Source organism: Doryrhamphus excisus, chromosome 11 (genome assembly GCF_030265055.1).
Source record: "Doryrhamphus excisus isolate RoL2022-K1 chromosome 11, RoL_Dexc_1.0, whole genome shotgun sequence".
Classification (NCBI taxonomy): Eukaryota; Metazoa; Chordata; class Actinopteri; order Syngnathiformes; family Syngnathidae; genus Doryrhamphus; species Doryrhamphus excisus.
The window spans coordinates 1,440,123-1,459,071 of NC_080476.1; the positions used below are offsets into that span (position 1 = coordinate 1,440,123).

Below are 18,949 nucleotides of genomic sequence, written 5' to 3' on the forward strand. Positions count from 1 at the left end.
ATGAGGAACCAATTTCAAGTCTTGGTGGAACCGACTTGCCCTGCAGCAATCAAGTGTTTGGGCGGTATCTTCCTTTAACAGTAAGAGTATGATGACTAATTTATTTGTTGATTTGAGTTAAAATACAAATCAGTGGTAACCGTGGATCGGGATGAGTTCCCCAAAATGACGTGAATGTCTGTGACTGTAGCAACATGTGCATCTGAGGAAGACACTTGATTTGTGTGCTGCGCTACACAAGTCTTTCCAGTTCCAATTAAAAGTCAGGCACCTCACATACTTTCCAAGGGATTGTTCTGTTGCCCTTGTAATTTGAAGGCAAAAGGGAGGCGTTTGCAAATCTCGTCACCAAAGACCTGGGTGGCTCAGTTTGTAGAGCATCAGACTTTTAATCTAAGGCTCAAGGGTTCAAGTCCCTGTTCAGGCTGTGAGTTGTGGGACCCTTCCCATAAATGTTAAACCCCTGTCATGTCTGTTTTTTTTAGCCCCGCAAATGTCCAAATTCGCAATGGTTTTGCCTTTGTAGAGAGCATTGTAGTACATATGACATGTATACTACATATGAGAAATGATGGGTATTTCTTCAACAGAACAATACGTCTGATTCAAAACATTTACTTGGAATGTTGGAGAGAGAAAAAAAAACATCAAAGTAGTCGCTAAAACACAGGCAAGGCACTGCTGGGATTTGAACCCAGGATCACCTGTTTACAAGACAGTAACTTTAACCAACTAAGGCACAGCACCCGTGAAGGAGTGTCTTCAGTGTTAGGCGAACCACTGCATGACGGAAACCACATGAGTGGCCAGGCTTTCAACAGGACTGGTGAAATCAAGCCAGTCTAAGCGGACAGAACCGACGATTATTCTTTCCCTTGGTCTTAGCTATGTCAAGGATGAGGATGTTGTTTGCACACAATGAAACCACAGCAGCCACCTCCTTCCTATAAGCCCCTTCGTGCAGGCCAGTGATGCACCCGATCAGTCATCCGGGAAATATGGATTGTGTGTCCAAACTGGGGACAGATGCTTGTGTACACACCTTCAGAGATCAAGCACATAACCATGTTCCCATTTGTCACCTTGAGTTTTTTGTAAAAGAAGCAATTGAAAGGCCATGTTTCCACATAGGGACCTTTTGCATATGAGGCAAACGTGATAACCACTACACTATGGACTTTTAAGCAGATTGGCGGTGTCACAAAGCAGTTGCCAAAGGATGAAACATGATGATGTGTCCAATGTGGGGGCAGATTGACAATTGTCCAAATTAACAAATATGTGTCCTTTGTAGGGAGAATTGTAGTTCACATAAAATGTTCCAGAAATAAAGGGCTTATCTTATCATCAACAAAACAAGAAATCACAATCACTGCTGAAAGGTTTAAAAGGTAGCTATGTAAGAAACAGCCGAGCCACCCTCGGGCTCACCTTGATGCCTTGGTGGACTCAACGTGTGCCCTTGATGTCAATGGTATGGCTTGTTACCTCCCGTACACTACCCAGCTGCAACTCGGTTCTCATCCTTCATGTTAATGAGCCGTTTAAAACAACCGCTTCGTTCGTGAACGTCACAACACCAGTCCAGCGTGCTAACCAAAGTGTCGTGTCCTGAAGTACACGCTGTCTGAGTTGATAGAACTTCACTGATCTTTTTGTTTTAGGGCTTGTGATTAAAAAACTAGCAAGACAGCCTCAAGATCCAAAAGTGTTAAGGCAGTTCCATAGTGTCCCCACATCATGCCATGTGTCTATTTGCCTTGAGACATGAGTAAATTAGCTTAAATGCTAACATGCTAATGGTCATCATGTTAGCACCAAGCAAGAGAGTCCTTTTTCAGTCGGGTCTAAAAGTGGGGGCAATGTGAAGCTGTGTCTGTGCCACCTACTATGTTGCTGTGTCCCTGGTCCAGTGTGTTCTCATCTTGGGTTGGAATGTCCCCATGCTGGTCACGGGTGGGGAATACAGTCCGTTGATGAGGATAAGCGGTATGGATTTCAGTGGTTAAAGTCTCCAGCTACCATAAAAACGGTCATGGGCCACGAGCCTGTTCTGAATTCCCCTTTAGCAAATCGACACCACATCATCTCAGCAGCAGTCCTCGTTAGTATAGTGGACAGTATATCCGCCTGTCACGTGGAAGACTGGGGTTCGATTACCCGACGGGGAGTATTTTGTTTTTTATGTCACGTTGAACCTTGAGCAGGGTTGCGTTTGCAACAACCAGTCGGGTAAAACAAACCCTTCTCACTAGAACAAGACCTCTCTTAATCTTCTTCTCAAGGTGTTCAAGTGTCTTGTACAATCTGACAGTCTTTTGGCGGAGCTGAAGTCCACAAACAGGATCCTAGCATAGGTTCCTGCGGAGTCCAGGTGCTGGAGGAACAACGCACCGCGGCAGCCGTCTGCGGGGCCATTTTGGAAACATGTGGTGGCATGGGAATAGATGACTACATGGTAATCAGGTGGTTAGGTGTCAGTGGTTCCAGACACATGGGTTGTTTACATTGTCCACAGTAAGAGGGCGATTATTCACAACAGACATGGCTTCATAAAGAAAGGTACTCAAGGAACTGTCACTCAACCTGCCAGCACTGTTTGCTAGAACTGAAATGAGCACGCTTCTGATGGTTCTGATCTGGCGCTCCCAAACACCTCCCATATGGCTTGCATTTATGACAAAGTTGCATTGCTTGACTGCCAGGTATTCTGTTACTCTTTCTGTGTTTATTTCCTTTAGTGACTTTTCCACTTCATTTTTAGCTCCAACAAAGTTTGTTCCCTGATCTGATCGGATGTGCCAAACAGCACCTCTGATGGCAATGAAGCATCTTAGGGCTTAGTCAGTGGTCATGTCTGCCAGCATCTCTATGTGAACACCTCCAGAACATAGACAAGTGAATAGTAGACTGTACTGTTTTTGTTCTTCACGCCCTTGTTTTGTGTGAAAGGGGCCAAAACAATCCATACCACCATAGGTAATTGGTGGAGAAGGCTCAATGCGGTCTTGAGGTAAGTCAGCCATCTTTTGTTCCTCCGTCGCTCCTCGAGCTTTCCGGCATGGGATGCACTGTCGAATATGTTGAGCCACTGCTTTGCTCCCTCCCACAATCCAGTAGTCATTTGCTCTGAGTTAATTCAAGAACCAATATAGTTCTGAGACTGGACATTCTCTGCCAATTCAGGAAAAGCAGGGGAATTAGCTCAAATAGTATAGCGCTTGCTTTGCATGTGAGAGGTAGCGGGATAGATTGCCTAGCTTCTCCAAGGAATCCTTTGTTTTATTGGCTAATTGTAGGCCATTCGCCATAGCGCACCCCGAGGTTACAGAGGTCAAAGGTAAGCTTATATTCAGCAGCACAGTGGCGAAAGGTAAATTTATGTGCATTACCGTTTCCACAGGTTCCCGATTTGTACAACCCGGCATTAATACCTCTTAGTGTAATTCTACCTTACTGGTGGATGCCTTCTTCTGGCCGATCCTCTGGGCTGACCTCTGGTGGTGCTGCGGTGGACCCGGCGTGAGTGATAGGTTACCGACGAGAACATTACTGGTGTTTGTGCCCCGATTTCTTTTCTTCCTCCAATAACAGTATTGTCTTTTTTTTTTTTTTTTTTTGTCCCGTCCAGCCATTGGGGCAGATAGTATTGTTGATCTAAATGCCCTTACATGCTAGACAGATTTGCTCTGTGTCAGGAAAGGTGTTGGCTACAACTTCCCTGTACCATGAAATTTTATTTGCCGTTATTTGATGTTTTTGTTATGCCATTTGGAGCGACTGGACCGGAGCAAGAAGAAGAAAAGAAAAGAAGAAGAGAGAAGAGAAAGGTGGGGTCGGGGGGGGGGGGCAGTAGAGGGAGAGACAAAAACAGCAGCAACAAGAATTCCCAAAACAACAACAGTGACAAACAGAACAGTTAAATGTCAATGATGGCTAAGGGTCACACTGGAGATGATATCAGTGAAATGAAACAGTCCAACTTACCAGTAGCAATAGTAACGATGAAAACATGAACCATGATAGTAAACACAATTGCAACCATACAGTTACAGTAATTAAAATCTCACTGCTTGACATCATTATTACTGTAATAATAGCATACAAATACTATATAAACATCAGGGATAAGATAGTAGATTGTATAGAGAAGCACCCATGTGCTGTGAGTGCCCATATGGAGGTGTGTTGTGTATGTGAATGCGAGTGTGTGAATGTGTAATTGTCACTGAGAATGACAAAAGGAGAGAGACTGCCTTCTACCACCCAGCAACCCCGCCCCGCGCAGCCAGGTCAAGCCCCCACCGCCAGAGATCCTCCGGCCCCGTGGGTGTGGGCAAGGCTTGGGCCGACTCCCCAAGACCCGCCCCCGAAGCAACTCCCCGAAGAGACCAGCAAGAGGCCATGGAGGAGCAATCCCAACCGGCAACAGGGCGCCAGCAGGCCGGAGGAGAGCCGCACCCCCGAGACCAGTGGGAGACCATACCCCACTAGGGCAATAACAGTATTGTCAATTGATGTGGAGCGCCTAGTGCATAGTGCTACTTCCGTAGGGTCTCACCTCATGCCACCGGACGCCCTGAGGACCAGACAAGATGTGTCAACCTCACCCTGGTTCAACGCTTCCAACCTGACGTACATTGACGCCATAGGTGCCCTTGGATAGGTTTTCCTTGTGGTGGTGTCCTGTTGGTTATGAGGGTGGGGGGTTGTCGACGTGGGTTTTTGTTGTTCCTTCACGGTCCACATTCTTTGCACTCGGGGTCTAAATTTTGGGTAGAGGACAATGGGGTAGCCGCCCCCATTGAACTGCTTCATGCAGTCACGATGCGCGAGAGGTTTGCCACCGCTCTGCTTTGCAATGCTGTTTTCTTGACCTTTCGGTTGGCGGCCTTGATGGGGGTGTTTTGCAGTTGATTGGGTTGTGCGCTGTTGGTTATGGGTTTTCGCCGTGGGCTTTTGTTGTTCCTGGAGCAGATAAAGAAGAGTGGTCAGTACAGGGGTGAACCCATGACCTTGGCTTTATTAGCACCACACTCTGACCAACTGAGCTAACCGACCACAGGACACCACTGCATCAAATGTTTCCAGCTCAAATCGGCTAACTCATCCTTAACGGACCGCATTCTCCGTGCCATGCTGTTTTCTTTACCTTTCCCTGGTCGGTTGGTGGCCTTGATGGGGGTGTTTCGCAGTTCACTAGGTTCTGCGCTGTTGGTTATGGGGTCGGGGGGTTATGAGGGGTGTGGTGTTGTCGACGGGGGTTTTTGTCAGGAGAAATGCAAGACCCCAGGATACAATAGGTCTTCTTTCTACACTTTTCAGCAGCAGACATTTTGAAAAGCACCCCTGGTTTACTGCCCAGGAGTAACATTCGATTCCCGGCCAATGCAGTGTATCTCAGCTTGTACCTTTCTTTAGAGTTCATATGAAAAACAAAGGCTCTTTTTCCTGCGAAAGGGCAGAACTCAGAATGACACCTGAAAAGAAACAGACCGGACCACCTGAGAGTTAAGGTGGACAGCACTTGAGTATTTGCAAAATGGAATGGAAAAAAGAATGAATGCATGGCTCAGACACCCTTGGGAATAGCAACAACTTTTGGTAATGTATCTCGAGTCGGTGTAATAAAACTCTAGAATGCTTCCCATTTTGCATGGCCTTGTTTTGACTTAGCACCGTTGCGATCTTCCAGGACGAACCTCCCATCCAAATTTTCAATAACAAATGGCTGATTACTTTTAATGGAATGCAAGAGTTTTCCTACCTTATGTCCACTTATATAAACAACTACAGAGTTCATCTTACATCATCTAAACAAAGGATTTCTTGGAGAACGTGGGTATCGATCCCACTACCTCTCGCATGCAAAGCAAGCACACTGCCATTTGAGCTAATTCTGCGGGTGTTGCAGTGTTGGCAGAGAAGGTCCATGGTGGTCTAGTGGCTAGGATTCAGTGTGCTTTGGATAGGTTTTGACTGGAGATAGGATTTGTCTTCGGTCTCGGTTGAATGGTTGGGGTCATCTTGAAACGCTATCTGCAACCTGCTGTCATCAGCTCAGCAGCAGTCCTCGTTAGTATAGTGGACAGTATCTCCGCCTGTCACATGGAAGACCGGGGTTCGTTACACCAACGGGGAGTTCCTGTTTTGTATGTGACAATGTCACGTTGAACCTTGAGCAGTGTTGCGGTTGCAACAACCAGTCGGGTAAATCATTCCAGTCGTGGATAATGGACCTGACAAGGAAAATGCCAGCTGTGGGATTTCAACCAGTGCCTCCCGAGCGAAAGGAGCCTTAATCTGGCGCTTTAGACCACTCATCCACACAACCTAAAAACCAAAGGCCTGGATGGCTCAATTGGTAGGATGCATTCAGAGAGTTCAGAGAGTGTCCCTGGGTGGGCTCGAACCACCAGCCTCCTGGTTAACAGCCGAGCGCGCTGACCGACCAGCCACAGAGACCCACACGCCAAACCAAAATGCCCAAAATGTGAGCCCGAATACCACTAATGAGTTGACAAGTCTCATGGTTGCTGAATGAATTAGCCAACACTTTTCCTTGCATTTGTACTGATGTAACAGGGAATATTTGGTGCATTTTAACCATTAGTCTTTTGGGGCCGTTATGGTGTAAAGACGCCTGTGACAATGGAGATCCAGGTGAAATTGCCTGGATCTTCATGGTTGCTGACTGAATTAGCAGGTTACCTTACACTTTGACTGATATTACGGCATAATCGCGAGGTTTTTTTGCATCTTACAAGTTGTTGTCGAGTGGTTAAGGTGATGGATTTGAAATCCGTTGGGTTTTCCCCACGCAGGTTCAAATCCTGTCGACCATGTGCAGTTTTGGGTTCAGTCATGGTGTCAAGACTTTTCTGACGGTGGTGAGCCATGGGAAATCCTCAGACCAAAACTGTCAGGGGGATCCATGGGAATCCATGTGAAAACTCCTGACTCATGAGTTGACAAGTCTCATGCTTGTAACAAAACTGGCAACCAGTTTCCATTGCATTTCAACTGATATACAACGACATCATCTGTGAGGTTCTGACCTTTTGACAAGTTGTTGTCCACGGTTACCACTGATTTGTATTTGTACTCAAATCAACAAGTAATCACACATTAACTGGTCAAGGAAAACACAGTCCAAATGTTTGATTGCTGCAGGGCAAGTTGGTTCCACCAAGACTTGAACTTGGATCACTGGATTCAAAGTCCAGAGTGCTAACCATTACACCACGGAACCTACAAGGGTACAGACATCGTCAGGTCCTGAAGTACATCCTGTCAGATTCCATTATTGAACTTGATTGAAGTTGATTGAACTTCACTGATCCTGTTGTTTTGGGAATTGTGTAGAAAAAAAGCAGTAATCAGGTCAAAGGACAGGGAGAGCTTGTCCGGGAATTGAACTCGGGACCTCTCGCGCTCGAGAATCATAGAACTAGACCAACAAGCCCCTGTTTTGACAAATACCTGTGATCCATATTTCCTGGGCAACGCTGCACTGGGGCATGGGGGCCGGGGTGTTGTTGACAGGGGCTTTTGTTGTTCCTTCACAGTCCGCATTCTCTGCACTTGTGGTCTAAATTTTGGGTAGAGGATAATGGGGTCCACTGCCCCCATTGATCTGCTCCTTGCAGTCTTGACAATGGGGTCGCCCACCCGCATTGATTTGCTTCATGCAGTCACGTGGGGCGAGAGGTTTGCCGCCGCTCTGCTTTGCCATGCTGTTTTTTTTTTTTTTACCTTTCACCGGTCAGTTGGCGGCCATGATGGGGGTGTTTCGCAGTTGACTGGGTTGTTCGCTGTTGGTTATGGGGCCCGGGGGGTGTTCCTTCACGGTCCGCATTCTCTGCACTTGTGAAAATTTTGGGTAGAGGATAATGGGGCCCACTGCCCCCTTTGATCTGCTCCTTGCAGTTTTGGTGACCAAGAAGTTTGTTGCCGCACTGCTTTGATATGCTGTTTTCTTTACCTCTTCCTGGCCTTGTCGAGGGTGTTTCACAGGTGGGTGGATGGTGGGATGTTGATTATGGTGGCCAGTGGGTTGTCGCAGTATATGAACAATTATAGTGGTCAGTACGGGGATTGAACACGTGACCTTGATGTTATTAGCACCTCGCTCTGACCAACTGAGCTAACAGACCACAGGACCATAGTGCATCAAATGTTTCCAGATCAAATCGACTAACTCATCCTTAACGGACCGCATTCTCCTGACCACTTTCTACAGAGGCACCATCGAGAGCCTGCTGACCAGCTGCATCTCCGTCTGGTCTGGGAGCTGCAAGGCCTCGGACTGGATGTTACTGCAGAGAGTGGTGAGGACAGCGGAGGAGATCATTTTGGGACACCCCCCTCCCCCCATTAAGGACATAGCAAACACCCGCTGCGTATCAAGAGCCCGTCGGATCTACTCTGACCCCACACACCCCCAGCATGGACTGTTTTCTCGCCTGGCGACAGGGAGAAGGCTCTGCAGCATCCGCTGTAGAACAACCAGGTTTAGAGCTACTTCCCCCTGGCCGTCAGACAAATGCCAAATAAGCCTCTACCTGCCCACACGCACAACCAAGACTTTAAATTATTGTTATTTATTCTAAATTATTTTAATTATATGTACAAATTACTGATTACACTGTACATTGTTCATATTTGATGTCATCCATCATCTATTTATTCTCCACATTTTTATTCATTATTTATTTTTTATTATTATACGGGAGCCAGGCAACGACATTTTGTTGGCAATTTCACTGCTGTGTTATTGTGCAATGACAATGAAGAAAGTCTGTGTCTATGTCTATGTCGATTTCACCCTCTACGTACATTGGCACTCCCCTGAATGTTTTCCGGTGCAAATATTTTTTGTTGAAGTCTCAGGTACCCTGAAGCAGACTCAATTGATACGCTGGGGTCTGAGGGCGATAAGTGGAGACCTGGTGGACACCTCATTTGTCCTGTTAACAGGTATTTCGGGACAGTTTAACAATTTTGATGGTGGAACAAGCTAAAAATGCTTGCTCCTTCTGGGATTGTTTGCCTGTTGGTGCATTCCCTGTTTAAGATGCCTGATCGAGAGAGTCACCTTGGTGCTTTTCGGGGATGTACGGGGTCAGTACCAGCTGGTCCATCTCTGGGGAGATCCTGAGGGGGACTCTATTGGCTGTTTGGAGGATTGTCTGTTTCCTGTTAAATAAAACAAAGATCGGAGTGTGTCTTGTTGCTTCTCTTACCTCTAGGAATCTGTTTCATTGTGTGGCCTCTATCGAGGCCATGAGAGGGAATGAAGGTGGTTATTCATCATATTGTTTGAGTTTATTATACTCATCTCACAGTTTGGCTTGATACACTCACATGCCCGCACATAGACAACACATCAGACTGATTACTTTATTATAACCCGTTTACTGGTTTAGTTACACACAGATATGGAACAAAGAGTGTCTGTGCAAAGCAGACACGTACCCCATGAGTTACAGGATAGGGGAAGATATCGCTTACAGGTCATGAGGTCACCAGCGGCATCCACCAGGAGGATTTGGGGGCCCTTCTGCGTTTGGACAACATCTGCCGCTGTCCAGGGCGGTGGCAACTTCTTATTGGCCAGCCGATGCCGCATCTGCACAATCTGAAATATGTAAAAACAGCCGGGCAGAGAGAGAAGGGGCTTTTTGCAGCTGTGATGTTTTAAGACCCGCTTAAATCATAGGCTGACAGGTGTGATAAGCCCGGATGTCTGTATTAGGTTTGTGGTGTCAGGAATAAATTTTGGGCAAATTCTATCTTGGTTTGTGGATTGATCTCACCCACCCTCCACTCAACACCCACCAGGAACTCACCTCGAAGTACAGGGAGGCTGTGAGTTTCCTTTCCTTCACACAAGTGCTGTGCAAGAGTGGAGCGCAAACATTAATGAACAGTGACACGGATGCATGCAGAGAACGTCCCTGGGTGGGCTCAAACCAAAAGCCTCCCGGTTAACAGCCGAGCTTGCTGACCGATTGCGCCACAGAGACTCACGCCCTGGCAACATCTGTTCAGTTGAAGCCATACTAATGCATGGTATGCTTCCAGCATGCCCTTTGTTTTGGATGTGACTCGCACCTTCTGGCGTAACAATCGAGGCACTGCAAACCAGGACACCATCTTTACTCTTTGATGAGCAAAGTATTTTGTGGTACAATCTAGGGGTCTTGTTGTCAGGTTCAAGCTCCTATGACACTTGTAAAAACACTTAATTACAGAAGAGACAAACAACAAAATTCAAAGTTTCTCGCAGCAAGGAGAGTGAAACAACATACCCAGTGACATGCCGCTCCACTCTGAGTATGCCATTCATGCTCCTCTCTTTTTATTTTCTTTAGGAGGTCCCTAATACATGGTCGTGCAACTCTAAGGGGAGGGGGAAGCAAGCAGTTGCACGAGCTGTACTTGTTGTCTATGTGTGTGTGTGTACGTGTATGTGACAGCAATTACTTTTTGTGCATGTGTTCTTATCTCGGCACATTTTGCCTGTTGTAGCGGAACATCTTCAAGGTTGCTGCTGGCATTCCCAGGCACCTGCAAGATTAGTGGTGTTGGGAGTTGCTGGTCAGCGTCTTGGAATGTTCCTGCTTCAAAACACTCAAGACTATTTTTTATTGTCTAAGCAAACGGATATAAGGGTGATAACTCATTCATTCATTCTTTTTCTACCGCTTTTCCTCACGAGGGTCGCGGGGGGTGCTGGAGCCTATCCCAGCTGTCTTTGGGCGTAAGGCGGGGTACACCCTGGACTGGTCGCCAGCCAATCACAGGGCACATATAGACAAACAACCATTCACACTCACATTCATATGGACAATTTGGAGTCGCCAATTAACCTATCATGTTTTTGGAATGTGGGAGGAAACCGGAGTACCCGGAGAAAACCCACGCATGCACGGGGAGAACATGCAAACTCCACACAGAGATGCCCGAGGGTGGGATTGAACCCTGGTCTCCTAGCTGTGAGGTCTGCACGCTAACCCCTTGACCACCGTGCCGCCCGGGTGATAACTTAACACTATAATAATTGAATTTACATTTTATTTTGACATTGACTAGCGCTCTAATATATATATTTTTTTGTCCCGTCCAGCCATTGGGGCAGATAGTATTGTTGATCTAAATGCCCTTACATGCTAAACAGATTTGCTCTGTGTCAGGAAAGGTGTTGGCTACAACTTCCCTGTACCATGAAATTTTATTTGCCGTTATTTGATGTTTTTGTTATGCGCATTTGGAGCGACCGGACTGGAGCAAGAAGAAGAACAGAAAAGAAGAAGAGAAAGGTGGAGTGGGGGGGGGGGCAGTAGAGGGAGAGACAAAAACAGCAGCAACAAGAATTCCCATAACAACAACAGTGACAAACAGAACAGTTAAATGTCAATGATGGCTAAGGGTCACAATGGAGATGATATCAGTGAAATGAAACAGTCCAACTTACCAGTAGCAATAGTAACAATGAAGACATGAACCGTGATAGTAAACACAATTACAGCCATACAGTTACAGTAATTAGAATCTCACTGCTTGACATCATTTTTACTGTAATAATAGCATACCAATAGCATATAGACATCAGGGATAAGATGGTAGATTGTGTAGAGAAGCACCCATGTGCTGTGAGTGCCCATATGGAGGTGTGTTGTGTATGTGAATACGATTGTGTGAATGTGTAATTGTCACTGAGAATGACAAAAGGAGAGAGACTGCGTTCTACCACCCAGCAAACCCCGCCCCGCGCAGCCAGGTCAAACCCCCACCGCTAGAGATCCTCCGGCCCCGTGGGTGTGGGCAAAGCCAGGGCCGACTCCCTAAGACCCACCCCCGAAGCAACTCCCCGAAGAGACCAGCAAGAGGCCATGGAGGAGCAATCCCAACCGGCAACAGGGCGCCAGCAGGCCGGAGGAGAGCCGCACCCCCGAGACCAGCGGGAGACCATACCCCACTAGGGCAGAAGGGCATCGAAGGCCACACACCTGTGGGCACAGGGGCACCCCCGCCAACCGGAAGGGAGCCCGTCCATGGCCGGAGGCGCCGCCCCCCGCCCCCCACACACCCCCAGGAAGCAGAACCCATAGCTCCAAGTCATGGGGAGGCCAAGCACCAGAGCCGAGGAGTTAAGACCAGCGCAAGGCCACCGACGGACCCCACCATCCACCGGGAGGGCCGTCCTCCCCCCTGCCCCCAGAACCAGCAGCGCTCCACCCACGTACCGGAGAACCATCCCCGACGAGCCCTAAGGCAAGACTGGGGATGGGCAAAGACAGGGACACCCAAACGCCCGGAAGAGCACCGCCCCCCCTGCAGGCCCCACTCCGAGGAGCATGCCCCCCATCCCCACATGCCACCCAGGCCCCCGTCCCCATGAGCAGGATCAGGCCCCCTCCCAACACACAGCCCGGTCCCCGCAGCAGCCACCACAGCGCAGCAACCCCAAGCCACCACCGTAGACTTCAGACCACCAGCAGCGCGGACCCCACCGCCTGGAGGCCGGCGAACGCCCCCCCAAGGGCATGTTGTTGCCCGCGACCCAGGACAGACCCAGGGAGGTAGCGCCAACCATGACCCTAGGGCAAGCCCCGGCGTCAGCTGGTTCCAGCGGGACCCCCAGGAAGGCCAGGCAGACCAGACCAAAATATCCTGCAGCCCAGGGCACCCCGAGCGAGCCGCCAAGCCCCAGCAGCCAGCGGGCCAATCGCGGGGGTAGGCAGAAGGCTCTCCGATCCAGCCCGCTACACCTGTGTGTGTGATGATGGTATTGTGTAGATTGTGCAATTAAGAATAGGCCTGCCCCATAGGTCTGAATGTGTGTGGTGTATGTGTATATGTGTGTGTGGAGGGAAGCTGAGCAATGGTGGGTCCCATGCCTGCCCAGGTCCCCCCCAGAACTGAGTGTCTAAGGTGCGGTTAAAATTGAAGGGTGACCAAGCCAGAGGAATGCCGAGGACAAAAGGGCATCCGCAAGGAAACCCCTTGCCCCCGGCATAACCAGTTGCAGGGCACCCCCAAGTCCTACATGTATGTGAGGTGGTGCAGTGCAGCAGGGAGGACCGGGGCCCCACACACGCCCACCCCGCACTAACCGAGCCGGGCAAGCCAGCCGCCCGGAGCAAGCCGTGGGCCACAGGACCAACCACGAGCCCCACCCAGCCCATCGTGGCAGCCAGTCCGGCCTGCCAACTCCCTCCCGGAGGGCCCCACCAGAGATTGTGCCAGCTACGCCACCCCCCGACCACCAGGAGCCGCGGACAAACCACACGCCCCGAGGAAGCTCCTACAACCACCAGAACAGCAGGGACCGCGCCCCGGCAACACATCCGTCACCATGGCAGCCCAGGGAGTGACACCACAGAGACCGCAGGAGAACCGGGACCCGCATGGGGTAGAGCCCAACCACGCACCCAGGGCACGTGAGCCAAGAGTGCCAGGGCGGGACAGAGACACACACACCAGGCAGCAGAGCCCACCAGATAAACGACACCCCAACAGCCGTAAAAAGTGAATGCCCCCCCAGTCCCACCCTCCACCACAGCGCCGACCCGTCTCCACCACATCTCCCATCCACCCACGGACCCGCCGAGTAGGACACCCCGGAGGCGGGAAGACCGCCACCAGACCGGAGACAGAAGGGGCCAACCAGACACCGGCAAATAGCAGGGGCCGCCCGTGAGCCACCGGCCAGCCCCGCCCCCCAACCCTTGGTCAAGGCCCCCCCACGACCCAGAGCCCAATAATAGTAATAGTAATAATAATAATAATAGTAATAATAATAATCATCATTAATAAGCGCTCTAATAATTGTATTTACATTTTATCCTCACACGCTCTTCCAACTGAGCTATCAAAGGTCTTGTTGATTTGGGGCGAGTCAGTACGGTCGACACTGTGGCTGAGAATGCCACTTTTGACAGCATTTTGGAGATAATCAGGTCTCAGGTGGTGTGACGTTTGTGAGGGCATCTTTGTCAATTTGGACAATTGTCATTGTGCCCCCACTTTGGACACATCATCGTGTTTCATTGTTGGCATTCATTGGCAACTGCTTTGTGATTTTGCCCGTCTTCTGAAAATCCCATAGTGTAGTGGTTGTCACGTTTGCCTCACACGCAGACGGTCCCCAGGTGGAAACATGGCCTTTCAATTCCTTCGTTTACATAAAAATCAAATGTGACAAATGGGAACACGGATATGTTATTGATCTCTGAAGGTGTGTACACGAGCATCTGTCCCCAGTTTGGGCACACAATCCATATTTCCCGGACAACTAATCAGGTGCATCACTGGCCTGCACGAAGGGGCGAAACAGGAAGGAGGCGGCCGCTGTGTTGTCATTGTGTGCGAACAACATCCTCATCCTCGACACAGCGAAGCCCAAGGAGGAGAAAAATTGTCGGTTCTGTCAGCTTAGCCTGGCATGATTTCACCAGTCCTGCTGAAAGTCTGGCCACTCGTGTGGTTTCCGTCATGCAGTGGTTTGCCTAACACTGAAGACACTCTTTCACCGGTGCTGTGGCTTAGTTGGTCAAAGTGCCTGTCTAGTAAACAGGGGATCCTGGGTTCAAATCCAGCAGTGCCTTGCCTGTGTTTCAGCGATTCGTTAGCTCTTTTTTTATCTCTAACATTTCAAATAAATGTTTTGAATCAGAGGGCTTGGTCTGTTGAAGCAAAACCCATCATTTCTGATGTCATATGTAGTATACATGTCATATGTACTACAATGCTCCGGACAAAGGAAAAACCCTTGTGTATTTGGACATTTGCAGGTTTAAGAAAACAGACCACATGAGCTAGACAAAAGAGGTAAAGAGGTTGGGTATAACGTTGAGGGTAAGGGTCCCACAACTCACCGCCTGAACAGGGAATTGAACACTGGACCCTCAGATTAGAAGTACGATACTCTACGAACTGAGCCAAGCAGGCCTTTGGTCACGAGACTTGCAAATGCCTCCTTTTTGCCCTCAAAATACAAGAGCAACTGGACAATCTTTTGGTACATTATGGAAACTCGTGAGGTGCCTGGCTTTTAACTGGAACTGGAAAGACTTGTGTAGCCCAGCACACAAACCAATTGTCTTCCTCACACGCATGTATGTCAGATTCCATCCAGGTATCTCCCCTGCCAGGTAAGTATGAGTTGGACCGGGCTCGCCCGGACGAATCTCTCGCATATGCCACACGGTAAGTGGTGGTCTCATCAGGTCGCCCACAAAAAGCCCACCCACTGGACTTGTATCCAAATTCAGAGACAGTATTCTGGTTATCTCAAGGAATCAGTCTGTGTAGCACTCTTGTGATGTCATTCTGAGCAAAGGCAGCACTAGCAAGTGGCTTTGTGCAGTTGCTGCAGACATTCAATGGGGAGACTGGAGTACTGACTTCACATCATTAAATTGCTCTTTGGAACAGGGAGCTCTGATTGGAGCTTGCACCATCCGCTTCATGCATTGACCTGGTCTTGCTGTGTTTCCAGGAACGGTGCACTTCTCCTTTTTGTGTAAACAATAACAGCATATAATAATAATAACAGGATGCATCTTCTGGATGGTGCTGAGAGAAATGCACTGCACGTGCTCGCTTTTGGTGCCCCCCAAGCAGTAATTCTGCAGCGGAAAGGGCACTGTGTCTGCACTCCTCGTGGACCCCACTTCCCTCGCAACTGTCGGTCTCCAGAGGGTGTCAGCCACTTTTTGTCAGCCTTGCCTCCTGCAGTCTCCCACCGGCTTATATCCGTTTGCTCAGACAATAGACAATAGAGTGTTTTAAAGGCAGGAACATTCCATGACCTGTTTAATCCCAAGTTACCAAGGGTATGCAAGACCCTAGCTCCCCTCATGTTAAAAGAGCAGACGCACCTCCCTGTCTGACTACTCCATTCATACGGTTACGGCCTCTCCCCTAGAGGGGAGGGAGGCCTCTTAGTCAGGGGCGAGAGAGACTCACCCAGGTGTTAACAGCTGTGGTGTTGCAGAGGCGGCCCTGCTGCATCCAAGCCTACGTAACCACAATCAAAGTAACCACAGGTTGGTTGTGTGTGACACCGGACCCTCTGCTTTTAAGGGTGCTCTCTCTCTGATTCGGATTGTTGCTCTTGGTAAGGACCTGGGGTTATTTACTCATCTGCTCGCGATCAGAGGGACCTGTCGCACAAGGTTACCGTAACAACCTCAAAGGAATTTACTTGCAACACACTGCTTTACTCTTTTAAGTCACAGAAGGAGGTACTGGGAGCACAAACATGAATGAACAGTACACTGATGCATCCAGAGAACGTCCCTGGGTGGGCTCGAACCACCAGCCTCCCAGTTAACAGCCGAGCACGCTGACCGATTGCGCCACAGAGACTCACACCCTGCCAACTTCTGTTCAGTTGAAGCCATACTAACGCATGCTATGCTTCCAGCATGCCCTTTGTTTTGGATGTGACTCGCACCTTCTGGTGTAACAATCGCGGCATTGCAAACCAGGACACCGGCTTTACTCTTTGATGAACGCAAAAGAAGAAGGGAAGATAAGGGATAGGGAGGAGAGGGGAAAGATTTGTTGAGAGCCAGAGAAGAAGCTCTCATCTCTGCAAGGTCAAGTACAGTATGCCAGAAGATTTTACCTTGTGAGTTGTCCTCGTTCAACAAAGGCCTGGATAGCTCAGTTGGTAGAGCATCAGACTTTTAATCTGAGGGTCCAGGGTTCAAGTCCCTGTTCAGGTGGTGAAGGTAGACCCCTTCCCTGAAATGTTAAACCTACTTTCTTTATCCTCCTTCTGTGGTCAAGTACAGTATGCCAGAAGATTTCTGCTCCTTCATCCTCAAAACCGAGAAGGCCAAGGAGATGACCGTGCACACAAGCAATAACTTGTTTAAGTAAACCTTTTCGACCAAGCAACATTGCGATCTTCTAGGACTGTGGGTAAACGCCATTCTCAATAATTAAATTGAAGATACAGTACGAGACAGGCACTTTGACCAGCTTAGCCACAGCGCCAGCTGTGCATCTGGCACCAACACAAAAACAGTTTGCCAATGGGGAAAAATGTTCATACAAGGGAGGGAGTCCAAAGTCCAACACGTGTGAATTGAGAGTCCCTGGGTGGGCTCGAACCACCAACCTCTCAGGTAACGGCCAAACACGCTGACCAATTGCGCGACAGAGACTACAACAGCACACAAGGAAAAACTTGTTTAAGTAAACCTTTTTGGACCTAGCACCTTTGCGATCTTCCAGGACTCTGGGTAAACACCATTCTCAATAATTAAATTGAAGATATGGCATATCGGCTCCTGAATCAACTTTGCTGCCGCCCTCAGTAACCTCCCAACCAAAATCATAAATACCACATGGCTCATCGCTTTTAATGGAATGCAACAGTTTTCCTACCTCATCTACACTTACCCTCTTAAATTGAATACTACGCAGTTTATCCTACATTGTCTTGTTCTTTATAATAGAATCTGACAGTCTACCATCAACATCTATCATCTGATCTCTAATCAAATTTACTTTATTGATAAAAAATTGAGAAATATTTGCCAATTTGGACAATTGTCAATCTGCCCCCACTTTGGACACATCGCCGTGTTTCATTGTTTGGCAACTGCTTTGTGACTTCGCCTGTCCCCCTTAAAAGCCATTTCCTTCAGGTTTCCATAGTGTCGTGGTTGTCACGTTTGCCGAACATGCAAAAGGTCCCTAGTTAATTTCACAGCCGACCAAGTTAGGAATTGTGGTCATACAAGAAGGGTTTTGTTTTTTTGTATTTCGAATAAAATGTTTTCTGCATTTTGAACAATTTTCCACAGGAAAGACATCTTTCATATGTATCAACAAAAGAGTTACTCTCAGGACCCTGAGAGTAAGAGTCTCATGCGCTACCGACTGAGCCAAACGGGCCTTTTTCAGCTGTAGATATAATTTTTTGTTTTTCTTTTTTATCGATGTGGCCACCTTGATGTTTGATCAATTCCACAGACAACCTTGTTTCTCAGGGAACAGAAGGAGCGAGACTTTCAGTCATCAGTAGTTCTACAAACTCCGACTCAGGCCACATCTTTGTACCCGACATTTCCAATTAATGATCACTCTGCAACTGCCCCTGAACAGACACCCATGTCCACCCTCTCTTGGGGAACATTTGATTCGACTCAATTAAATGACACACTCAAACCAAAAGACCATAGTTGGAATCCTCCCAACCCCGTTGGCACATCATGTCCCCACCCCGAGGTTATCAAACTCGCTCCCAAGGAAATGTTGGAACTTGGGAAAGCAAAGTAGGATTCTTAATCCTACTTCTTGCCATAAGTCTACCCTATGGTAGAAGATAAGATATGCCTTTATTCATCCCTCAGTGGGGAAATTTGCAAGGTCCCGCAAGTTCCACAACAGCAGGGGGAGTACCTCAGTATGTTTACAGACCATGGACTCCTCCTAAATTTAGATACATAGCCTTATCCATGCCAAAACCACACAACAACCTTGACCTGACATAACTGACTTGGTACATAATCACCGTCTCAACGGAACTGAATTTGCCCGACTGTTGACATTGACCACAGGCTCCAAGTATGGTGCTTTTTGTACGGCCATTTAGCCAATTTGGCCAAAGGGGAATTCAGAACACCCTCGTGGCCCATTGCCATTTTTATGGTACCTGGCGACTTCAACCAGTGAACTCCACTGTACCGCTTATCCTCATCAACGGACTGTATTCCCCACCCTTTACCAGCATGGGGACATTCCAACCCAAGATGAGAACACACTGGACCAGGTACACAGCAACATAGTACGTGGCACAGACACAGCTTCACCCTACCCCCACTTTTAGCCCAGACTGAAAAAGCAGAGAAACCCCTTTGCAGCTGAAATTGCTCAGTTGGGAGAGCGTTGGATTGAATCTCTAAAGGTCCCTGGTTCAATC

General features: G+C 48.4%; 4 non-coding genes across 4 annotated transcripts; 1 reads left to right on the forward strand and 3 right to left on the reverse strand.

Annotated features, from left to right (window-relative positions):
- Nucleotides 1–673: 673 nt before the first annotated feature.
- Nucleotides 674–747, reverse strand: trnat-ugu (transfer RNA threonine (anticodon UGU)). Its single transcript has one exon. It is a non-coding gene; the product is annotated as a tRNA-Thr (tRNA).
- Nucleotides 748–7,180: 6,433 nt separating this feature from the next.
- trnaq-uug (transfer RNA glutamine (anticodon UUG)) lies at nt 7,181–7,252 on the reverse strand. The gene has a single exon. It is a non-coding gene; the product is annotated as a tRNA-Gln (tRNA).
- Nucleotides 7,253–16,306: 9,054 nt separating this feature from the next.
- On the reverse strand, nt 16,307–16,380 carry trnan-guu (transfer RNA asparagine (anticodon GUU)). Its single transcript has one exon. It is a non-coding gene; the product is annotated as a tRNA-Asn (tRNA).
- A 289-nt stretch (nt 16,381–16,669) lies between these two features.
- trnak-uuu (transfer RNA lysine (anticodon UUU)) lies at nt 16,670–16,742 on the forward strand. Its single transcript has one exon. It is a non-coding gene; the product is annotated as a tRNA-Lys (tRNA).
- Nucleotides 16,743–18,949: the final 2,207 nt, after the last annotated feature.